Raw genomic sequence first — 21,883 nt, forward strand, 5'->3', positions numbered from 1 at the left:
TCTGTACCTCGCCCTGTGAAAATTTTAAGAGCTTCAAGAGCAAGTGGCTTGATCTTGGGTGCTGTCATCCACGGCAGATGACTTCTCGAAACTTCTACATCATGAGTGACGTGAAAATTCAGTCGAGATGAGATGGGACAGTTAAGGCATAACCCAGAGAACTTGCCTAACATTTGTGTTGAGTGTTTTATTTTTAAGTATTCAAGTTTTATCCTGAACTGTGAGGTTTTTCGACTGTCGTTGGTAATCTAACTTGACAGTTAAGTGTTTTCTCCTTAAATCATTCTAACTCCTTCCAGTTTTTCTTCGTTAATCAAAAAAATTAGAATCCTATTAAAAATGGGGTTTTTTTTTCAGTTAGAATGACAGAAAAAGGTCGTTATGGTAAGGAAACAAAGGTATTTGTTCCTTAATTTATCACAGTGAATGGGGGTATATTAATATATTCTCTAAAGAGCCAGACAGCTTAAAAAAAGAATTTGATTAGCCCTCACTTGGGTACCATTTTTGCACAAGCCACCAGAGGGCGCATAGCATTAAAAAGACACAGTGTAGCAAGGCTGCTTCTGTGCGTTGGCTGCCTCTGTGGACAGCCTCAGGATAGAGGGACCCTGGGTAAAGAAAAGATGTGTGCGCACGCATATGTGTCTTTTCTCCACTGAAGCACAGAGAATGTCAGAACAAACCTTTTGGGGCTTGGTCATTCCCCACCTCCCTAGCCCCTGGCAGCCGCCCCTGTACAGAGCGCACATCTCTTACAAAAACAAGCATCTTAAATCGGTGTTTGACATACACTTTTGACCTATGACTTCACGCTTCGCAGTTTGCCGGACTTCTGTCCTTTGAAAGCAGTCTTGGGTTGCACATTGGAAGCCTGGGCTAAATTTAGTGCCACTGGCAGTGGAGGGCTGGCCTCCATCCTTTGTGTGGTCATGTGGTGATATTGTCATCTACATTGTGCCAGGTTATCATGTGCGATGAGCACTGAGCCCCCCCCTCCTCCGTGAGTGAGGCATTCAGAACCAGAACAGAACAACAGAACCATCACCAAGGTGGTTGTGTGGCAGACATGCACTACTGTGTATATAATACAGTGCATAAAAATAGAGTCTTAATAACTTGCTGGGCTTTTTTTCTTTTAACTATCAGTGCACAGAAATATCACTTAGTATTCATTGTCATAGATGTGTTTAATTACACTGGTACCCTCCAAAATGTGGTCACCCTACCTGGTCTCCTGCAGATCTGTGTTAACTCGGGCTTTATTCATCTGGATTAGGTAGGCTCTTTCCCAGTAGCCCCCACCCCCACCCCCAAAAGAAAGAGCCTGGATTCTGTTTGTTTGTTTTTACTAGGTGAATTTATGTGGAAATATTTCTGGCCAAAGCATCATGCAGTAAATTGCTGATAAATGACTTCCATCTGGAATACACTTTGTCAGCAATTTAGGAAGCCATGCAGATTTATTTTCAGGAAACTCAAACTACTTTTCGGACCCATTACCCTTGTGCCAACTAAGTAAAATCCCCTTTCTCCTATTCTTTGGGAGTCCTGAACCGTAGCATAAAGGAATTCACAAAACACTTGCAGGAATTAATAACTGCATTCCCCTTCTTATTATGCAAAGCCTTATTAAAAGCAGAGAAATTAAGGTTTCCATAAATTACCATTCCAGAAGGTCCAGTATGTCTGGCTTTGGTAAGCCCTCGTAACAGCAGCACAAAGAGGATCAAATATTCTGGGGCTCAGACTTTATCCTTCCCTCATCCAGAGATAATTCAAAGAGATGCTCTTCATTAGGGCCTTTGGCAAGCTGCCTACAATTTCTTTTTGGGGCTGCTGTGAGCTTAATGATGCAGAACAATGGCTTTGCCTCCTGTTGCACACATACCTTATTGTACCTTTAATCACATTAGAAAAACACCAGCAACACAGGAAGTTGCCTGGCTGTCAGACAGCGCTGCTAGAAGTGCACACATAGCAGCGATTCCCACCACACAGTATCCCCAGGTGTCTGGGGATCTCCGGAATATTTCCTGGGGGGTATGGGGCGAGCCTCCTGCCCACCCTGGAGGTGTCAGATCAGCCCAGGTATAGCAGTCTTCGTGCTTTCCTTGTAACTGTAGCGTCCTGGGGAGCATCAAGACAGGACCTGTGCCTGTGGGACATCTAACATTTAAGTTAGCGAGTGCTTCCTGCTTTGGAAAACCAGCCCATCTCGGGAGACCACTCAGAAGCACTGCTGAAGCATAAAGACAGAAGCAAGAAAAGAAGATGCTCTAAGGTTATCAAGGGGCACAGTCTTCTGCTTGGACAAATTCACTGCCCAGAAGATCTCACGAGCAGGGGGTGATGGGGTGGGGAGCCTGACAGCTTTGGAGCTATGGCCAGAACCTAGCTGAGGCTGGTCCCCTGGCTATAGGGAAGGGGTTTGGGAGCAGTGTTGGCAGGGCTGGAGAAGTCTGTGGCTCCGCTGGCTTGGTGCCCAGGACCCCATCACCAGCCAGGCATCAGCCATCCCCCCAGCTGCGTCCTTTCAGGACAAGGGAAAGGCCAGCGTGTGGATGCTTAGAAGAGAGTTTTCAGATAGAGGCTGGGGGAAGGGAAAAGGAATAATACACCAGACAGTATCACTCATTCCCTCCGCCTCTCCTAAGGTCGACCAGATGCTCTTTGTAGAATAGTGACCTTGGTTCACTTGATTGGGTCATAAGAAAGTAATACTGTTTGGAACTTGGGCTTCAAACTGAAATTTTAATAATGAGTACGTTCACTTGCACTGTACACACGGTTTCAAGATGGAGAGGAGAACATAGGAATTGCAGTGATGGCCATTGTGGGCACCACAGCATTATTGGGCACTTACTTTGCACCCGTGCTGACTGCACATTTCTCTGTCAGATCCTCACAGCAGCACCAAGAGGTGGGTCATACTGTTAACCAATTTTGGAGATAAATCGAGACACAAAGGAATTAGGAATGGGGGTGGCAGCAATGCCTGTGCTGGGATTCCAAAGTCTGAATTCTTCTCTTACACAAATCATTTTTTATCAAAACCAGTAAGGAGATGCCTGTATTATATGGGACACCTAGATAAATTTTTAAAAAATCATTCTGAAGTTTGTGGAGTGAACAGGGAGGCCCTGTATTCTCCAACAGGGCCATGTGCTGCTTGGCCTCCCCGTCAGCCTGGGAGCACTTGGGTCTGTTCTCCTACAAATGAGAGGACTTGAGACAGGGTCTCGGGTCCCTCATGCCAGGGGAGAATGGTGGACGGAGAGAAAAGTGTTCAGGAGGAATGCAGCATTCCCACCCACTTCCCAGGCCGTTCTAAGAGTGGTTCATTTGAGAGTGGTTCATGTTCTTTTGCATCTCACGGTAACAACAAATAGGAGGAATCTCTGCCTTTTATGCTCCCTAAAGTTGTTGATTTGGGGAACCAGCCAGCTCGTGGTATGATAAAGCATGGACAGAGCTAATGGTGATTAATTGGATGAACTAAACTTGACCTCCATATGGAAGTGTTGCACGTGGTTTAGTTTTCCTGTGAGAGTGTGTCTGCTTAAACAACCTATCAGTTCCCAAAACGTTATTATTAGAAGCAGCTTTGTAATCTGAATTAGTTGAGGTGTGGAAAAAGAAAGCCCATCTCTTCCTGCCTTAATGGCATGGCACCGTCTGTGGCCGAAAGGATCCCTTTTTTTTTCACGGGAGGCATTTATCCATCACTTAGGCTTGTTTTTTCCTTCAGTCAACAGTGGACCATCAAACACTTTGATGTCGATGAAGCAGTGAAAAGGAAAGGCTTAGGGTCTGAGCAGGGCTGACTCCCCTTTCTACCGATCTCTTCTTTAGGTACAACATATTTGGTGACCGTATTGGTGGTTTCTTGCTCTCCTCTTAGGACTGAAGTTAGTTGGCCACCACCCCAGCTCAGGTGACTTTGTGAGTGTGCCCATGAGTCCCTGCACACCGCCGTATCCCTGCACTGAGCCCCCATGAGGTCCTGTGCACCACCATACCCCTTCCCTGAGCCCTCCCTCGAGGCTCTGCTCATCATTCTTTTCCTTGTTTCGGTACTAATCTGTTAATTCGGCCTCCTCGGTTACACTGTGAAATCCTGGGCGGCCTAGTCACCATCTGTACCCTCCGCATGTGATCACTTGAACACACTGAATTTTGTACGTGTCGGTAGGGCACGAGGAGCAAGAAAAGAAACAAGGGTGCTAGTTAGGAACCCAGAACAAGCTGTTGGAAGAGATGCCTGTGCTTCATCCAAAGAGGGGCCAACGGAGAACACAGGGGATACGAGACATTGCGTTTCCATTCATTTGGCCAATGTGTTTACCCAACCAACCCCATGCTGAGTACCGAATTTCCCACTCCCTACTCACTGGCTCCCCAGTGCCCCGGAGATAAAACTTCCTTCACTGCGGCTTGCAGGGGCCTGTGTGCTCTGGCCTCTTTCTCCCCTCCAGCAAGCCACCTGCCGCGAGCCCATCATACATCCACTCTGGTCCTTACCGGTTTCTTGCAGCACTCAGACCCCACGTGACTGCTTCTGTCTTCACACCTTAGACTAGCCATTCCTCTCCACCTGAAACATAGCTTACCAGCTCATCCTTGAGGACTCGGCTCAGATATCTCTCTTCCCCAGCGATCTTCCCTGATCTGAGAAGTTCCCCTCCCCCCACCCATGTTGACCTCTCTGCGCACAGTTTCTTTCTTTTAAGTAGCACTTATCATAATTCATGTACTTACTAACTTGTCCATTGTTTCCAGCTCGTAGTCCCCAGGAAAATGTCAGCCCCATGAAGGTGGGGACTTTGTCTTATTCTCTGTGACACCCCAGGTCCTGACATATAACTAGTAAACTATTCAGGACATGTTTACCAAATTAACTTCTGAATGAGGAATGTATTAAGTAGGTCCCACTTTGGTCCAGGCAGGCTTTTAGCAATGACGAATGAGTCTGCATCCTGGGATTCTAATGGCTTCCATAGATTCAGCTGCATATCGCCATGAGGCAGGTGGTACGCAGCCACAGGGGAGACGACTGCCCCTCTCTCTCTGCTCCTGTGACATGCCTGCCGTGGCTGGTAGAAAGAAACATATGGAATAGTGAAAAAATGTAGCTTTAATAAATGACTTCTCTTGCACTCATTAATAATGCAGGGAGAGGTCATGGCTGCACTGGGGGCGGAGGAGAGCAGGCACAAAAGAATGCCATCCGCAGGTCCAGAGGCATGCCAGAGCCAAAAGAACCCCCCTGCCTTGTCTGCCCAGTGTGGGATGCAACAAGGAGCACAGCCTTCACTCTCTAAAGCTCATGAAGCCGGGCTGCTAGCAACATTACCCTCTGTAGCGTGGCAGGTGTCATAACATTGGTGAAATGTCATCGGATTCTGCTGCCTAACGGCGAGTGCTGCGCTGGCGAAAGTCAGGCATGAATTTGTCTACTTCCGATGCCCTGCTTTCCTATTTCTTCATCAAGGGCATATTGAGTGGTGTGTGTTTGTTGGTTAACTTTGGGGAGAGGGCCCCTTTTCCAGTCTACTGGCCACCTGCTTGGCAGGATAACTTTTTTTTTTTTTCAAAACCATTTTATTATACCCATCAGTCTACAGTACAGAATATGCTGGAATTATGCAGAAGTGGAAGGAAGTTCTTGGCATCAATGTTCAGTTGTGGGAGTATAAGGATCTCAATCTGAGAGGCGGTGAGGATCAAGGGGTGCTTTCCCGACAGTCTCCAAAAGTTTCTTCTAAGTCATTCATTCTCAGAGTATGGTCTTGGAGCAGCAGCATCACTATCACGTAGGAACTCGTTAGAAATACAGACACTCTAGCCACAGTCCAGACCTACTGAGCTCCAGCCCCTGTGCCGGGCGCCAGCAGTCTGTGTTGAACAAGGTGTCCAGGGGAGTCTGATGCTTACTCAAGTTTCAGCACCTCTGTTCCAGGTTCAGCCTAAAATATCAGAAGAGGGAGGACTCTCCAATTACCTAAGCTTTGGGGCAGATTTTCTCCATTCTTCCTTGGAAGGAAGAAGCGGCAGGACACACTCCTATCTCAGACACTTCCATTTAGATCAAAATGTAACCATCTGTTGGTGAATACAAAATAGCAGTCGTTTTATTCTGGCGAAGCAGGGCTTTTTTCAAGTAAGTTGTTCTATAATATCTAGTTTACAAGTGGGGAAATGAAGGTTAGTGAAGCTTTGCCTAGTAAAGACATATAGGCACATGCGGACACATACACATGTACACGTGTGTACGTGTGTGTGTATCTTCTGCCAATTAACCTTCAATTTTCTTCAACCGGTGTCGCTTTCAGAATCACCCCAGATTCCAGAATTTTCCAGCATCTTCTTAAGTCATACACCCTCCTTCTCGTATAAATGCTCCCTTTTCTGTAGTCAGTGGGAAATTCATTTAAAGTAATTCCCAAGGGGCGCCTGGGTGGCTCAGTGGGTTAAAGCCTCTGCCTTTGGCTTGGGTCATGATCCCAGGGTCCTGGGATCGAGCCCTGCATCGGGCGCTCTGCTCAGCGGGGAGCCTGCTTCCTCCTCTCTCTCTGCCTGCCTCTCTGCCTACTTGTGATCTGTCAAATAAATAAATAAAAACCTTTAAAAATTTAAAAAAAAAAAGTAATTCCCAAGAACACAAATGAGGTACACAGAATCCTCCTGCCCGAAGAGAATGTGTGTTTAGAAAGACCTTGTTAGCCAAACGAATCCTCGTTTGCAGAATCGTGGGTGAGTAAGTGGAGCAGGGAGCTCCTTCTGATGGTGAGCTGGGTGGCCATCACTATGCTGCTGGCTCACGATTTACAGACCCTGCTTCTGGAACATGTTCAGGTTGCAGGACGCAGTCCAGCTGTCTCTGTTGGGGAAACAGTACCACTGACCGATCCTTAGGAACTGTCTTAGTGTACATTCTGATGTGTTATGCCAGAGGAGAAACACTTCTAGCAGTCTTAATAAGTATTGCCTGATTATCCCCCAGATAAGCCTCTTTGTGTAACACCACCGGCAACTAAGTGTCTGTCTCACCTTTTCTCCCTTTCCCATACTCACTGGGCATTAAAGGCATTCTCACTTTTTTTCTATTTGGTAGGAAAAGGGGGTGGGAGAGGACTGCACTCTCAACTGTAACTTGCATTCCTACACCAGTTTCAAGGCACGAAGTTCCTCTAGGGCACTGGTTCGCAAACTGGAACATGAAGCAGCATCTCCTGGAGGCAGTATGAAAGCACTGAGTCCCCTGCCCCAGCCCCGGTTTAGATGCTGCTGGTCTGAGAACCACTGCTATGAGAGATATGTGGTTACATATGGATGGATGGACGGATGGACGGGTAGACAGGTGGGTGGATGGATGGATGGACAGACAGGTGGGTGGATGGGTGGATGATGGACGGATGGTTGGATGGATGGGTGGATTGACGGACAGACGGACGTGTGGATGGTTGGTTGGATGGATGGTTGGATGGATGGACAAACTGACAGACAAAAAGATGGACAAAAGGACAGGAGGGAGGGAAGGAAGGCGGGCTTTAAGGTGAATGCTTCTTGATTTTACTAATGCCAGACTGTCATGGTAGAAGGGTTCTTGCTGCTTCACTTCCCTGTCAGTACTTGGTATCATTTGGCTCCTTAATTTTTACAATGCTGTGAATACAAAGAGGTTTCTCACTATGGTTTAAATTTGCTGTGCTCTTGATTATTAATGAAATAGAGTGTTTTATTTTTGATGTATATATTGACCATATTCGAGTGTGTGTGCGCGCACGTGTGTGTGTGTGTGTGTGTGTGTGTGTGTGTGTGTGTGTACAGTGCCTGTACAGGTGTTCACCCCCGGTTCTCTATTGGATTTTTCATCTTTTTTCCTTTGGTTCATAGGATTTTTTAAAGCATTATCTGGATACCAGTCCTGTATCAGGTACGACTTCCAGACCTTTTCTCCCAGTCTGTGGCTTGTCTTTGCCTTCTCTTTATGATGTGTTCCAGTGAACCAAATCCCTTCATTGAACATAGTCAAATATATCAGTCTTTTTTTATGGTTTGTGCTTTCAGTCTCTGTGAGGAAGTATATTTTCTACTCTGAAGCTCTAACACTGCTATCCTATATTTTCTTCCAAAAGCTTTATATAACTTTCGCCTTCCACGGAAGGCTATAAGGCGGGAGCTGACTTTGTTTTAGGATGGATCTCCTTGTACCAATGGAGAAAAGCCCATCTCTTCTGAATCAAAGGGCAGTGCCAGTTTCCCTTTGTGTTTGGGGCTGTTTCTGGCCTTTCTTTTCTGGTCCATCAAGAGTCTCCCTGCACCAAAATCACACTAAGGGTGTCTGTTTTTTTGTACTATAGTTATCTAGAAACACTAGTCCCCCTGGGAGAAGGTCCTTCTCTGGTGCCGTCTTCTTGTGGTCTTCTTGGCATTCTGTCTGTCCACAGACATGGATGTTCAGTTTGTCAAAGTGACATATTGGTAGTGCTCTTTTCTCAAAAGGGGGGATGGGCTTACAAGTATGCAGCATAGCATTCTTTATAATTATATGCCTTTTAATGTATACAGTACATTATTTTATTTTAATAAAATTTATTTTATTAAAATTTATTTACTTATTTATTTATTTATTTTAATAAAATAAAAATATTAAGAAGAGCCCCAAGAAGAAATATCATATATTATAAAAAGCTTCTCCCCTCCCCCAAATTCTGAAGGAAAGTACATCAGTAATAGTAATGATGGGGAGGAAAATGTTGGTTGGCTCTCAAGGTCTTTAAAAAGTATTAAAATACTGCCTTATTTTTTCCTTAAGAAAAAACATTCTTCATGTGCGCAAGAATTCTCTCACCCTCTACCATTTGTTGTAGCAGAAGACAGCTGTAGGACCACCATTATAACTTGGATCTTTACAAAAACATTGCTCAAGAGTTGGCATGTTTGCATGTCTGTATATAAAGAAGTCTTAAGCAAAAATGTTTTCTGTTTTTGTGAACAAAAAAATGCATAAGCCATATAATGGAGACAGACATTCTTCACAGCATTAAACCAATGAGAACAGAGTTAATTTGTCAGACGTCTGGGAAAATAAGTTTCCTCCCAGTGTGTTAAGCAGTGTCCCACAGCTCAGATGAGTTCCTGCTTTACCATACATGACCATTCTTTATTCCCCTCCTGTGCCCAAAAGTGTCCCTGGTGGGGCACATAGCATTAGAAGTGACATGTATTCTAATAAGAGGAAACTCTAAGTAATTAACAGGAACCGACGTTCCTTTATCAAGCCCCTGTTTACTGTTTGGGGGATCTGGAAAACCTAGGGAGAAACTGCCCTCTTTCAGCACAGTATTTCCACAGGCATTAGGAGAGGAAGATCTGTGTGTGTCGTTCCCCCCCCCCCCCCCCCCACCGAATCACAATGGTATTTCACACCTGGGATTCTCTTTTTATCTAGTTAGGAAATGCCCGGGTGGGCGTGAATGACTTTTATCTCCTACCCTCTCCCTGTTGGATACCAGCTACCACTTGTTGCACTGACCAGCATGAATCCCTGTGTTCCCCATGCATTATGGAACCGTAGCCTGTAGCGCCTGTTTCCAGGGGCCCAGGGTTTTCTCCTTTTCCATTGTCACTCTAGCAACTTTCTAAGCCTAAAATTTGGAGTATAAGCTCAGGTATCTAGAAACTTCCCAGGCATTGATGTTTGAGTTGTTAGGCATGTCTGTCTAATCGCTCCCCCAACCAATGGAAGGTTCTGGTGTGGTTCTTCCCCGGAGTGGAATTGAGAGCAAGTACCTGTTCCCCCTTACAGTGCAGGGAGGGGGCAAGCCTCAGGGAGAAGGCACGGTGAAGAGCTAGCACATCTTTTTCTCAGTTGGCCGTCAAGGTTTAGAAGCAGCTGTCCTCCATACCCAGCCACAGTTAAGAAACGTCCAGAGAAAGGAAGAAGCCATTCCAGCATTGTGTTCTCTGTCCAGGGAAGGCTAGACAGACACATTCCAGTGATTTGGATTTCTGTGCTAATAGTGATGATAAGTCACCATGAGCTGCAGTGCTCATGGTCCGTAGATGCGTGTTAGACACAGAGCTCATGTGATTCTAACACAGCCCCTTGGAGCACAGCTCTTATTGTTACGTCCATCTTATAGACGGGACAACTGGGGGTCAGTTAGAGAAGCAGATTGATGTGCCTGGGATCACACAGCTCCCATGGGGCAGAGCCAGGGTCCTAGAACAGGACTGTTGGTCTCCAGGACATGTCTGAACAGCGTCCCCAGCATTGTACTAAATATCTGGCACCATGATAGTCCAGTGTCCCTGTCCGGGGGGCTCACGTTCTGGGATGGCAGGAGGTCAGAAATTAAATCTTACGTTAATGAGCATATGACTGTGTTATAAGGTAAGCTTGAAGGAATTTGGATCTGCCACAGAAGTATTGTCAAAAGTGTGGACCAGGAAACTGTGCTCTGTTTTCTCCTATATCAAAGGGAAGTTTAAAAAAAAAAAAAAAAGAGTTCCACAGCTATGGGGGTTACATGGTGTATTGGTGTGACACGTCCCTCCAGGGAGGTTCATCTTACTGTCTTACTAAAGCAGGAGAGGAGTCCCATCCGCGAGTTATCCCAGTGGTGAGTCACCCTCTTGTGGTCCAAAGGCCAGTGTTTACTGAGTGCTGGCTTGGTTCACTGGGCCATGTGTCAAGGGAAAGACTAAAGGCAGCCTGTGCTCACAGCACTCACATCCTGGCCCCCGACGCCGTGCTGTTAACTATTACATGTTGTCCGACAAGCCAGTTACGGCTCTGGGGACCAAGGGAGAAAGCCAGCATTCCTAGAGGAGGCGGCGGCAACCAGGCCTCCAGAGTTGGGTGTAAAAGGGGTCATCATCATGCTGGAAGGTCTTTGAGAGGTAGGTCAAGGGACGGCAGTGGCTCCAGAAAGGGCAACTTGTGTGGACCTCATTGGCCACCACTGTTGCTAAGTCATTTCTTAGAAAGGAGCAGTGGCAAACAGGGCTTTTGAAAGAAGTATGAAAGGCCAAGACTCCCCAAGAATTATAACGCAAAGGTGAATACACAGTATGTTGGGAAGAAATGCTCAGATTCTATCATTTGTTCCATGTGTTATTTCTTGAACACCTCTACTATGCCAAGGAGGGGAGCCACTGGCGGTGATGCAGGGGTTACAACACCGACAAAGTTACGAGCCTCCCGTTCTTACTCCCTGGAGGTGGAAGGGGTTGGACACTGCCAAGTTATCACACAGGTGAACACACACCAGTAAGAAGCCCTGCAGGCGGCCAGTGCCAAGCCCCAGGGGCCGCTTGTTCAGGGGTGAGGATCCAATCCTGGTAGCCGGGCTGGGCTTCCTAACCATCTGAGCCCACAGCAGTCAGCATGAGCCAGGCAGAAGCTCGAGGACAGAAAGAGGCCTGGAGCTCTAGGAAGAGCATTTCATGGACGATACCTCCCCGGGCATATGTTTCCTGTACTCTCGCGCATCCCAAGAGGGTTCACCTTCTGGGCTGCTGTCCCAAGCTAGACCCTTACTTGCTGAGTGAAAGCAGATGAAATGCTTTGAAAGTATGAAGCAAGTTCTGTGTAGATGGGGGTAGGACTACGCCAAATATTTAAATAAAGAAATGCTTTGGAAAGGCATCACTAATGTTAATCATAGCCTCTCCAAACTAAACAAACTAATGAAAGAGACAGGGAAGATATGTTGTTCAATAACAGATTTTTAAAACATATAGGGTTAGACATTCATAAAAATAAAGGGAGCCTGTGCTACCCAGATAGAGTGTGTGCACAAAGCCTAGGATGGCAGCTAGAAGGAGTAGACAGCCAGAAATTTCCTCTGGAGACACATACAGAGGATGTTGCCAATGGAAAACGCATATTTTGGTGAGCGCATCTATGAGGCAAGATGAAATGAGGTCAGAATAAAAGCTCCCAGAGCTTCAGACTCTCAGTTTCTAACTCAACTAAGAAAAGGTTTAAAGGAAAAAAAGCCCTGACCCAAACAAAAGTAGGGGGAAGAAATCTTACTGTTGCCTCCAGCATCTAAAGAAAAACACTGTGTCCCATTGCTGTGCTCTGCCATTCCATGATGGGGGTCCCTGTTTTTGCTGCCGGTGGTCTGATTTTTTTTTTTCTCAGACCCACGCAACACTTTGCTGAAACGTAGCCGCAAGTGCATTTCCACTCAGCTGGGCACACTTGCTAACTATACTGGAGGGAAAGAACTAGAGAGCGCACCCCAGTCCTCTCCTTCTTCCCTCTGACAACTTCACTCTTTCAGAAATTTGTTGTTAGATTCTTTTTCTGGCTTTACTTTTGACATAATCAAAATCATGTATACGTATTTCTCTCTCTCTCTCCCTCTCCTTCTGTCTCTCTGCTCCCATCCCTCCCTCCTTCCCTGTCTCTCTCTCTCTCTCTCTCCTCCCCAAAATCCCCACCTCCCTCCCTCTTTGTGTGTGTGTGTGTGTGTGTGTGTGTGTGTGTGTGTGTGTCCCCTTCCTTCCCTCCCTACTTTTCTCTCTCTCTGGAAAACCCCTACATTTCCTCATATTCTAATTGCATTATCAAGTGTTGTGTTTGGATCATTAATTCCTTCCCAGATGATTTGCTCCTGGTAGGTTTCTAGCAAATTCTACCCATGTCTAATAAATCATCTTAGAAAATGCTGCAGGTTCTTCTCTGTCATAGGGATGAGAGTCCACATGCTAATTCCTGTGCCCTGCAAACGGTTTTATCCTCCTTCCTCTCAGCAAAACAACCCTGTTAGCTTCTTCCTTAAAACTCACTAACAACTTGACAGCAGAAGAGAGACTCCATAGTTGTGCTTTGGCCAAACCTCTCACTGGAGTATTCCACAGCTCACCTCACTGAGACACACTCAAGGTTATTTTGTCATCTAAACAAAGTTCTCCAAGTGGCCACAGGCAAGGGATCCTTCTCCTCTGTGTCCCCTGCTGGAGCCGAGAGTCAGGCAGATGACCCACTCCCCGGACGTGATGCTTCTCTGTACCCAAAACTGAGACCAAGAAAAGGAAGTCAAGAAGTTTTAACAGTTGAGCGTTTTTATGAGGTGAAAGATGTGGGGGCATAGTTCTTCCTCTCACCATTTGGCAGAATATTGGGAGCAGGGGGATTGTGGAATTGTGTGTAGAAAGGCTAAGTTCATACTTTCCATAAGCATCTCTTATTTTTTATTTCCATTAGGATCAACAAACTTATCATGGGCCTTCTGTATCCTGGGAGTCCTGTGCAGCTCATTCTTGTAATTACTCTGCCATTCTCATTGCCCAGAATTTAATCACCAAAAAAAGCGAAGATCAATTATGATAATGTGGGCATATTTTAAAGCCCTCAGTGTCTGTGAAGTTGAGAGGAAGAGTCATTTTATTCCCTATTTTAGAGGTGATAAATATCCCAGGATGTCATCATTATTCTTTTGGTGCCATTTATAAATCACATTTATAAATCTTTGAGGAAGAAGTACCACCTTAAGTTTATTTTTGATTCATAAAGGTTCTAAATCTTACCGATTTCTGTTCCTTCCACACCTCCAGAGGCCATCATTCCTGTTCACTTACATTGGTTCTGCTTTCAAAGCCAGTATTTCCAGAGTTCTGCATTAATGTCTCACATTGATCATTTGGTAACTCCATACTCCTGCGGAGAGAACTTGACGAGAATGTATATAATCTCTTGATACAAAGTTGTCTCTGGTTGCAAGGGAAGGTATCTGCAAACTGTGATTCTTTTGGCAATTCACTAGAGATCTATCTAGGTTCCTTACTGCATTTAAACACTCCCAAACGGAATATTCTTATACATAGGACAGATGAAGTAGGAGCTGGTAGGATGAAGTGCTTTGTCTTTTAGAAATTGTATTTAAATTTAGAAATCTATCTCAACCCAGCAGGAGAGAGACATATTTTTTCCTCTAACCAAAATTTTCCTGAACAAATCGAGCAACAGTTTGCAATTAAAAATAGAGAATTTTGTCACAGTTCGGGACAAAACAAGAGGTTAGTTTTTGTGCTTTAAGCACATCGATTAGATAAGCAATGAATTGTTCTTGTTTTGTTGCAGTGAATTTATATCTCACACACACACACACACACACACACACACACTGTCCCTCTCCAAAATGAGTCTGTTGCTACAAGTTAGGAAAATAAAATCCAGAGCTTGTCCACCCAGTCTGAGGATGCTTGCATAGCAAGGGCCATCCTGCTAACTGCAGACTTCAATTCTGCAATTTTCCTCCTGGGGATAATTAAGAGGGAAAAGAAGATCAGGAAAAATTTTCATTGCTGAAAATTTCATGCTGAAAATTGCCCATCATAATATGACTTTGAAATGTTGACATCCAATAAAGTTTAAAAATCTGGGAATCGTATAATTAGATATGGTTTACAACAGCTTTAGAACACCAACCATATGGGAAGCTCATGTGCAGAGCAAGGGTCTTCCCCTGCTGAAGCAGAGGACTCTGCGTCCCATTTTGCAGAAAGAGTTGTTGAAATATAAGATTGAGTGGCTTTTTTAACCCGTTGGCACAATAAACCATTCTTGGGCCTATAATCTAAGCTCATTATGGTATTCTAGCCAAAGAATAGACATGTAGGATTCCAGAGCCATAGGAAGCAGAGGCTCCAACAAAATGGTAGCTTCCACTAGATGGGAACAACAGGTGGTGACACAATGCCCTCACCATGCACTTGGGAGGGAGCCCCAAGAAGGGCCATGATTTAGAACCCAGGACATTACAGGAAGTCTGTAGTAGGACAAGGAAAATTCTTGAGAAGCCTAGGACCTGCTTGGATCCTTATTCATTTCATGTTTTTGAAATTTGCTACTTGGATGTGTTTTGCCATGATATTCACACCTCGAGTGATTTATCTTAGCAAAGCAGGCTCTTTTGGAGTTAAGAAACCAAGTTCAGGCTCCCCAAACTACATTTAATCGTTCTGTGACCTTTAGACATGTCACTTACCCTCTTGAGTCTCAACTTCCTATGAAAATGGAAATAACTCAAAGGGTGGTCCTAAATCTTTCTTTGTTGTCCTTGGGCCACTGCAGATACCTGTTACCTAGTCTCTGCCACTGCAGTCTTCACACAGCAGCCAGGTGCTAGGGTCATGTTTCTAAGAGGCAAACCTGAACATGTACCCTCTTTGGTTAGGTCTCCACCTCCCCCTTTTTAGTTGCCTCAGAGTCAGAGTCCTTTCTGTGGCCTCCAGTGGTCAATGTGATCTGTACCTGCCCACCCTTCCAGTCCTATCACATAACAGTCTATATTCCACCTGTTCTCATGCAGTTGTGCCAGGTTTCTTCCAGCCACAGGACCTTTGCACATGCTCCTCCTTCTGTCTGGACTATGCCCTTCTCCCTTTCCACCCATGTAAATCCTGTCCATTCTGCTGATTTATGCTTGACATCTCTTCCTCAGAGGATTCCCCCCTCATCCCAGTACTGGCCTCCTTTCCAAACCCAGGCAGGTTCTCTTTCCTTCTCTCAGTTATAGGATCATTAGCTCTGTCTTCTTCACCAGACTATGAACTTAATGGGTGGCTCTCATTTCTGGTTTTCTCGCCAGTGCACTGGCAACCCCAAGCAGGATACCAGGCACATGGTCATCTCCAGTATTTATTAGATCAATAAGCACATGAATGAGTGATTGAATATAAAATGATTAAGCATAGTGCATGGTACATAGAAAATATTCTGAATTAATGATGACGTCTGATATTTCTAGGAAGTAAAAAGTAGGATCCCTAACATCAAAGGGCTTTTTAGTCTTTCAGTTGTATTTCAAATCCCAGCCATACTTTCTGGTTTTTCTCTGGTGTGGATCTTTTAAAAATTCTATTTAGTAAATTAGAAGTGTTTGAGATGATATATAATAATTTATTGAGGAAGATAATTGTGGACAAGCCAACTAATGATTATTTTATGTGAAAACAAAAGAAAAATTAGCCCATTCTCTCAACATCTGGTGCCAGTTTCATTTTCATGCTTGGACTAGGCCCTTCTCAATGGACTTTGCTTTAACTGCTAAGACCACAAGGCAGTCATTTACAACATTTTCTTTAAGGATTCTATCCCAGTCATTTTCATGGAAATTTTACTACTAGCTTGCAGGGCAGAAGCAAAAAATTAGTTTTTATCTAAGTCCTATATGTCGTAATTTTATTTCTTGGAAGAAAACAGAAAACAAAAAAGGTTCCAAAGCACAGTTGAAGTGACATAAAAACTTGAGACACAGATCCACAAGAGCCAGGAAATTCTGTCAAGTGCATGACTTTAGCTTTCATTTGTCCTGGCATGCATCGGATTGTTTACTGACATTGGTGTTATATAAAGATAGTAAGGAAATTTCATTGTCTTATCAAGAGGAATAAGTAAGACAGAGGTCATTAAGGTCAGTGAGCTTCTTGCAAAATTTGTTCTCTTGGCCTGGCTTCTATAAGATTCATGGGCTTCAATATGCCTGGTGCTACTGGTTTTCTTATTACCGCTCAAGAGTTTTCTGTTTTAACACAAGACTCACATTACATTCCGCCTAGTTGGACCATTTTAAATGGTGTCCCATCACTGGGTTTCACAAAATGCCTCAGGACATGTGTAGGACAAACATGCTAAAATTTGAAGGGACAGCTTCGTAAGAAAAGAAAAAGAAAAGAAATGAGAAAAGAAAATAGATTCCTCTGCCTTCATCTTCTCTGCAGATAAGTAGGAAGGGGTGGGTGAGTGGAAACTTGTGTTTTCTCACTCTGCTTGGTAAACATGTCCCATGACCAAGGTGAGTTTCTGGGAAAGGTCAGCTGGCTTAGCCACATTGGGTCCGTGTGGCCCAGCTCACCTATTCGCCCAAGGCACCAACAGCAAATGTCTTTCTTGGGTGAGGAACTTTGAAGAACTTGACTTCCTCATGAGAGCTTTGAGTTTCCCCTCTGAGGCTCACTCGCCCCCCGTGTGATGATGACTCTTGTTCATTCCGCTCTCCCATCCTGTTTCCACCTCATCTTACCTCTGGGCTGGGGTCAGACAACAGTGCTCCAGCTACGCAACTCTGTGGTAAGAGGGATAGAACATATGCTTGAACTTGGGCAGACGTGGTTTAAGTCCCATATTTACTGCTTATGAGCTGCATTATTTCAGATGCTGCTTTTAGCAACTTGGGCTTTTATTTTCTCATCTGTAAACATGGAAAACACCTCTGACCTCACCAGTGACCTTATTGAGAGGATGGGATGGGCTCACGCATAGAAAGCATTTAGCACAGGGCCTGGCCCAAAGCAGCATGCACTGCAAGTAGTTCAGAATACCAGATCCTTGAGATGGACACTAGGATCCCTCTACAAATCCGTCTGTGTCTTTCCCATAGACATGAGTGTGACATAAAATCTTTTTTATTGATGTTCTTTTTTATTTAAGATTTTATTATTTGACAGGGAGAGACACAGTGAGAGAGAGAACACAAGCAGAGGGAATGGGAGAGGGAGAAGCAGGCTTCCTGCCAAGCAGGGAGCCCAATGCAGGGCTCGATCCCAGGATGCTGGGATCATGACCTGAGCCGAAGGCAGATGCTTAACAACTGAGCCACCCAGGCGCCCCTTTATTGATGTTCTTATATAATTTATTTGCACTAAAGTTTTTTACTGAAATTTGATAACTGGAATGTTACAGAACCACATGGGGACTGGTATCTCCTGTGAAAAGTGCTGACCCTGAGCCAGACTTTCTTCACATTGAATCTTCACAACTCCATTCACAGATGAGGCACAGGGAGAACGTGTCTGAGTTTGCAGGGTTATGACAATGGCTGGCATTCAGCACTATGCTGAGAGCTTTACTTTGCACTGTTAAGTGGTTACAGAAACCCTAGGAGGTAACTGCTTTAATATCCTCCATTTTCAGTGGGGGACACTGAGGCACACAGAGGTAGAGTAATTTACCCGGTCTCACATGTGGTGAATGATAGAACAGAGATTCAGACCCATGTGTGTCTCACCCCAGAGCCCAGACAGTGGTCACTCTTACCCACTGTTACTGAGCTTTGCGGTCACCACTTTCTCAGTGGGACATAGAGCCTGGCACTTAGTGGGTTCCCCCAATAAATTTTCAAATGAATGAAGATAAAAGATACCTGATATTTATTGAGCATGCACTCTGTGGGGACCCAAACACTAATGACTTTCTATGTGTGGCCTAATGAATTTGAATAACAAACCAATGAGTTAGGTCCTCCTGTTGACCCATTTTCCAGATAAGAAACCTGAGACACCAGGAGGTTGACTTGCTCAAGACGATATAACACGGAAGTGACACAGCTCACATTTAAACTGAGGAGGCTAGACCCTGTGTAGAACTCCTTCCTGTTCTTATGCACCTCCATGCTGTCTCCGTTAGGATCCTGTTTGAAACTTTGGCATCCATGGTTACGTGAAACATCATTAAACACTTCTTTTTACATCATATTTTAATTTCAGCATGACAATGATTGTTTTCATGGAGGAGTCTTCCTACATGTCCTTTTCTCTGATGATGAGAGGCTGGAGGGTAGAGTTTTATCCTAATCACTGCCCTCATCTTTGAGGAAAACAGCTAACAAATTTACAAGGTCTGTTTATGAGACCGATACGAAGGTTACACCAGGGAGATGGAAATGACATAGTAAAGTGGTTTTCATAAGGCCTTGGGTGTGATGCTTGCAAAAACGGAACCACGCCTTTCTCCTTTGAGTGGTGGCCGTATTGCTCTGATAGTAGAGGGTAAGGCCAATATGGATCATTAAATGCAATAAAATGGACCTGTAAAAAGAAACACGGCTAGCTCTGAACTGCATCTGCCAATCCAAGTTAGAAGCCACTGGCCACTTGAATCCAAGGTCTGCAGATACACAAATGCTTGCTGGCCTCCCGATTTCGTCAGCCAGATAAAGGTCATTTTACACCATCTCCCTCACGGGAGATCAGCTGAGTACATAGACGTGCCGTGCTTAGAATAGTGGCCGGCGTGGAGGGAGCACAGGACCACTGTTGACATGATGATGGCCAGAGTGCCCCAAACTCCACGTTACTTCCGCTCTTCTGGGCTCTCATCAGATGGCGAGGTGAGCAACGGAGCCCGGAAAGATAATGCCTGCTCTCCCGGATGCTGCAGCATGGTGGTACTAGGGGAAGAAACCTTTTTCCAACCCTTTTGGGGTAGGGCTGGGGTAGCTGAGCCACCACGTAGTCCCCTCTGCGTGTCCAGAGGCACGGTCGTCACGTGCATCCATGACACCTCCTCCTGACCCGGTGACAGCCCCAAGTGGGACCATGGCCAGTCCTTCAGGCACTTCAGTGGGGATTAGAAAAAAGCTCCCTTTTCTCTGAGCCCACCCACCCGCTCCCCTCCTTGTCTGGGCACCTTGCTCACAGCTTAGTCTGCACAACCCTAAGCAGGGACCCAGGAGAGAGACAGGGTATGAGGGAGGAGGGCAGGGGGATAGGGAAGGGGAAAAATTTTTGCATTTTCACATGTTCTGATTTTCTGTGAGGTCTGTAACTTTGGTCTTTCTTGTCTCCTTCCCCTATATGGGAGGTTCCGTGTTTTCACTTGAAGTGGTCCCACCTTGTCTCCTATAATACAGAACCCACAGAGGACAGGAAAGCTTGGGTACAGCCACCCTGGTCTTTGAGGATCCATGACCTTTCTGAGCCTCACGTTTTACATTCTCCAAAAAAAAACAGAGGATACTTTACCCTTGACATCACGTCGGTCCTTCCGAGAATGATGCCACGTACATTTTATACTGAAAATGCTTCTCACTAAATATGTGCATATGTATATGAAAAACACAAAAGGCATATTGTATTTTCCTTTGACATGCGGAAATTCTAAAGGAAACTCAACCAGATTTGTATGTAGCTTAGCTAAGCATAGACGACCACAGAGCAGAAGATGTTGAATTTTGGTTTAAGAATAGAAAGGAGCATGAAATGGTAGCAGATGTGCCCAGTGGGGGGATGCAACTGTCTACAAACGAGTGAAGAGGTCACTCCGGTGGCCTGCTGGCAAGTCTGCTGCCTTCCAGCTGCTGTGCTGAGGTCCGGGTGTGCAGGGAGCGAAAGGCACCATTCATGCTCTCGTGGAGTTCAGAGCCTGGTGAGAAAATAGAGGCAAGAAAAGTAACTATGTGATTGCATATCAAGAAAATGCTGTGAATTCTACTTGGTGACATCTCATTGTTTGAATTAACATCACTAAACTCATGTGTGGAAGTGGACAACAGGCAGATGGTTGGACCATAAGGGCTGGTGGGGGTTCTTCCAGATGAGCATAAAGAATAAGAGAAGGGCAAGGATGGTTGGAGGTATTTGGAAGAATGTCTCCCAGGAGTTAATAGTGATGGGCTGTGGAATATAATTTGCCATTTTTAACTGGCTTTAAACCTGAAACCATCCCATGCTGCAGGGGCATGAAAGATAGGACTAGAGAAGACACGTTCCAAAGAACTAAGGAGTCCTAGAAAGGAGGGAGATTTAGCGATAGAAACACCTTCTTTCCAAGTACTCGACACTGCGCTTTCCTATAACAGGTTGAGTTGCCTCTTTAAATTATCACCTTTAAGATGATGTAAAAATGTCCATGTTAATAAGTTGCTGAGTGGTTCAGATATGCCATAGTTTAATGGACATTTGGATGTGTTCACTTAAAATGGGACTTCGGCGTGATGACATCAAGGCTCCCGAAAAGAGAGAAACAAAACATTGTCAATTAAGGTAGATTTTTTTTTTTAACCTTTAGGACTAATACTACCTTTAGAAAAACTAAGAACATAGGTGACTTTTCACCTCTCTTTCTTTAGGACTTGTTATCCATTTTATTATTCAGAGGCTATCACCAGGAATATTCTCCATTTAGGAAAAAAAAAGTAAGGGATTTTAAAATGCGAGATACTTAAGTTAGACATAAGGAAGGGTCCTCTAACAGGAAAACTACCTAGACTGTAAGTTCAGTTGTTCAAGTGACTCAGAATGTAGTAAGTCAGGGGTGGGGGATGGGGAGGAATCTTCCAGTTACAGAAATACCAAACCCAGGGAATTAACATCAGGATGCATTTAGAAATTACTGTGGACAAACTCTAGTGTGGTCCATGCTAGAAATCAAATGTGCTCCTTCAGATTTAAGTTTTTACATCATAGGAACTGAGATCTACAAATCTCCAGAAGGGTAATCTATTTATACATGACCTCACAGAGGAAGTGAGTGCTTTCCACAGAAATACATTAATTTAAATACCATTTGTTTATGAAGACTCCTCTTCCTTCTTATTAAACATAATGTCTACATGTTAGACATTATCCCTTTATCCAGCCTAGAGCAGACTATATATTTGAACTAAATGAAAACACACAAGAAGTTTTCTCAATGAAAAAAAAAAATGTTTTTTGCTTCAACCCAAATCAGAGCTTGAAACCTTTTACTTTTTGGTATTGTAGTTTATTATTGTCTGTTGGTTCCAGTGGGATCTAAGTTTTAATTAGTTCGACAACATAGGTGTGATATTTTACAGAATGAAATCCCTGCCCCTGTATTTAATTAAATGAACCCTATAAAAGTTGTGTTTTAGCCAGGGGCATAATTGAGAGTAGGCTGGATTTAAAATTGCATTAGCGCTTTCCATTGGGGTCACTGGTACACGCGGTGGAGAGGGAGGTGACTGCGGTACCTCAAACCTCAGAAACCACATTCTTCCCAAAAATAGATACATATTTTCTAACTTAGAGACAGCATTGTATGTCTTTTCCAAATATTACATATTCAGGTATCCTGAACCGCTCACCATTGAGTTGGAGGGCACCCTTCAAGCTTTAT

At 44.5% G+C, this 21,883-nt stretch overlaps 1 protein-coding gene across 2 annotated transcripts in view; it reads left to right on the forward strand.

Annotated features, from left to right (window-relative positions):
• Positions 1-21,883, forward strand: part of PDZRN3 (PDZ domain containing ring finger 3) — a 246,090-nt gene that overhangs the window by 198,163 nt on the left and 26,044 nt on the right. The gene's annotated exons all lie outside the window — the stretch shown is intronic.

Source organism: Lutra lutra, chromosome 1, assembly GCF_902655055.1.
Source record: "Lutra lutra chromosome 1, mLutLut1.2, whole genome shotgun sequence".
NCBI lineage: Eukaryota > Metazoa > Chordata > Mammalia > Carnivora > Mustelidae > Lutra > Lutra lutra.